Here is a 3,910-nt window from a genome sequence, read left to right on the forward strand (position 1 = left end):
AGTCAATATTCTTAAAGAAAACAATTTTCAACCCAGAATTTCATATCCAGACAAACTAACCTTCATAAGTGAGGGAAAGATAAAATCTTTTACAGACAAGCAAATGCTGAGGGATTTTGTCACCACCAGTCCTGCCTTACAAGAGCTCCTGAGGGAAGCACTAGATATGGGAGAAAACAAAACAAAACTGGTACCAGTCACTGCAAAAACAAATCAAAATGTAAAGACGATTGACACTCTGAAGAAACTGTATCAACTAATGAGCAAAATAACCAGCTAGCATAATAATAATCAGATTCACACATAACAGTATAAACCTTTAGTGTAAACAAGCTAAATATCCCACTTAAAAGGCACAGCTTGGTAAATTGGATAAAGAGTCAAAACCCATTGATGTGCTGTATTCAGGAGACTCATCTTATGTGCAAAGACGCACATAGGCTCAAAATAAAGGGATGGAGGAAGATTTACCAAACAAATGGAAAGCAATAAAAAAGAAGGGGTTGCAGTTCTAGTACCTGATAAAACAGACTTTAAACCAACCAAGATCAAAAAAGACAAATAAGGCCATTACATAATAGTAAAGATATCAATACAACAAGAAGACCTAACTATCCTAAATATATATGCACCCAATACAGCAGCACCTGGATTTAAAAGGAAGTTGTTAGAGACCTACAAAGAAACTTAAACTCCCACACAATAATATTGGGAAATTTTAACATCCCACAGTCAATATTGGATCAACAAGACAGAAAATTAACCAGGATATTCAGGACTTGAACTCAGCTCTGGACCATGCAGACCTAACAGAGATGTAGAGAACTCTCCACCCTAAATCAAAAGAGTTTACATTCTTCTCAGCATCACATAGCACTTAGTCTAAAATTGACCACATAATTGAAAGTAAAACACTCCTCAGCAAATGGAAAAGAATGGAAATCATAAGAAATAGTCTCCCAGACCACAGTACAATCAAATTAGAACTCAGAATTAAGAAACTCACTCAAAACCACACAACTACACAGAAACTGAACAACCTGCTCCTGAAAGACTACTGGGTTAATAACAAAAGGCATAAATAAATAAGTTACCTGAAAACAATGAGAACAAAGACACAAGGTACCAGAATCTCTGGGGAACAGCTAACACAGTGTTTAGAGGGAAATTTATAGCACTAAATGCCCATCGGAGAAAGTGGGAAAGATCTAAAATTGGCACCCTAGAGAAGCAAGAGCAAACAAATTCAAAAGCTAGCAGAAGACAAGAAATAACTAAGATCAGAGCAGAACTGAAGGAGATAGAGACACACAAAAAAAAACTGTTCTAAAAATCAATGAATCCAGGAGTTGGTTTTTTGAAAAGATTAACAAAATTGATAGACTGCGAGCCAGACTAATAAAGTAGAAAAGAGAAAAATTAGACACAATAAAAAATGAAAAAGGTGGATTACCACTGATACCACAGAAATACAAACTGCCATCAAAGAATACTATAAACACCTGTAGGCAAATAAACCAGAAAATCTAGAAGAAATGGATAAATTCCTCAACCCATACACCCTCCCAAAATTAAACACCTGAATAGACCAATAACAAGTTCCAAGTAAAATCCCTGAGTAGACCAATAACAAGTTCTGAAATTGAGGCAATAATAAATAGCCTACCAACTAAAAAAGGCCAGGACCAGACAGATTCACAGCTGAATTCTGCCACAGGTACAAATAGGAGCTAAAACCATTCCTTCTGAAACAATTCCAAACAATGGAAAAGAGGGACTCCTCTGTTACTCATTTTATGAGTCCAGCATCATCCTGATACCAAAACCTGGCAGACAGTCAACTAAAATTTCATTTGAAAAGTGTCTATTCATATCCTTTGCCCACTTTTGAATGGGTTTGTTTGTTTTTTTCTTGTAAATCTGCTTTAGTTCTTCGTAGATTCTGGTTGTTAACCCTTTGTCAGATGGGTAGATTGCAAAAATTTTTTCCCATTGTGTTGGTTGCCGGTTCACTCTAATGATTATTTCTTTTACTGTGCAGAAACTTTTAAGTTTAATTAGATCCCATTTGTCTATTTTGGCTTTTGTTGACATTGCTTTTGGTGTTTTAATCATGAAGTCCTTGCCTGTGCCTATGTCCTGAATGGTTTTGCCTAGGTTTTCTTCCAGGGCTTTTATGGTGTTAGTTCTTATGTTTAAATCTTTAATCCATCAGGAGTTGATTTTTGTATACGATGTAAGGAAGGGGTCCAGTTTCAGCTTCCTGCATGTGGCCAGCCAGTTTTCCCAGTACCATTTATTATACAGCCAACAAACATATGAACAAATGTTCATGATCATTGGTCATTAGAGAAATGAAAATCAAAACCACATTGAGATACCATCTCATGCCAGTTAGAATGACAATCATTAAAAAATCTGGAGAAAACAGATGCTGGAGAGGATATGGAGAAACAGGAACACTTTTACACTGTTGGTGGGAGTGCAAAATAGTTCAACCATTATGGAAGACAGTGTGGTGGTTCCTCAAGGATCTAGAGATAGAAATTCCATTTGACCCAGCAATCTCATTACTGAGTATATACCCAAGGGATTATAAATTATTCTATTATAAAGACACATGCACATGTATATTGTTGTGGCCCTGTTTACAATAGCAAAGACCTGGAATCAACCCAAATGCCCATGAATGATAGACTGAACAAAGAAAATGTGGCCCATATACACCATGGAATACCATGCAGCCATAAAAAATGACAAGTTCATGTCCTTTGTAGAGTCATGGATGAATCTAGAAACCATCATTCTCAGCAAACTGACACAAGAACAGAAAACCAAACACCACATGTTTTCACTCATAGGCAGGTGATGAACAATGAGAACACAGGCACAGGGAAGGGAACAACACTCACTGGGTTAAGTGGGGAGGTGGAGGGGAGGGGAGGGGAAGCACAGTGGGGGGTGGGGCAGATGGGGAGAGATAACACCAGGAGATATGCCTGATATAGGTGACTACGGGGAAGGGGGGATGTGGCATGTATGTACTTAGGCAACAATCCTGCAGGATGCAGGAAGTGCGCATGTACCCCACAGCCCAAAGTATAATAAAAAAAAAAAATTCATGTCAATATAGGTGATAAACATCAATGTGAAATTTTTCAGTAAAATACTGGCAAACTGAATTCACTAAGCACATTAAAAAGGCTTATCCACCACAGTCAAGTCGGCGTCATCCCTGGGATGCAAGGCTGGTTCAACATATGCAAATCAATAAACATAATCCATCACATAAACAGAACTAATGACAAAAACCACATGATTATCTCAATAGCTATAGAAAAGACCTTCAATAAAATTCAACACCTGTTCATGCTAAAAAAAAAAAAAAAGTAAACTCAGTATTGATGGAACGTATCTCAAAATAATAAGAGCTATTTATGACAAACCCACAGCCAATATCATACTGAATGGGCAAAAGCTGGAAGTATTGCCTTTGAAAACTGGCACAAGAAAAGGATGCCCTCTCTCACCACTCCTATTCAACTTAGTATTGGAAGTTCGGCCAGGGCAATCAGGCAAGAGAAAGAAATAAAGGGTATTCAGACAGGAAGAGAAGAAGTCAAATTATCTCTGCAGATGACATGATTGTATATTCAGAAAACCCCATATTTCAGCCCCAAAACTCCTTAAGCTGAGAAGCAACTTCAGCAAAGTCTCAGAAATACAAAATTCATATGCAAAAGTTACAAACATNAGAGCCAAATCATGAGCAAACCCCATTCACGATTGCTACAAAGAATTCACAATTGCTACAAAGAATAGGAATACAACTTACAAGGGATCCGAAGGACCTTTTCAAGGAGAACTACAAACCAATGTTCCAGGAAATAAGAGAGGACACAAACAAATG

This window comes from Cebus imitator, unplaced genomic scaffold, assembly GCF_001604975.1.
Source record: "Cebus imitator isolate Cc_AM_T3 unplaced genomic scaffold, Cebus_imitator-1.0 Scaffold327, whole genome shotgun sequence".
In the NCBI taxonomy this organism is placed as follows: domain Eukaryota; kingdom Metazoa; phylum Chordata; class Mammalia; order Primates; family Cebidae; genus Cebus; species Cebus imitator.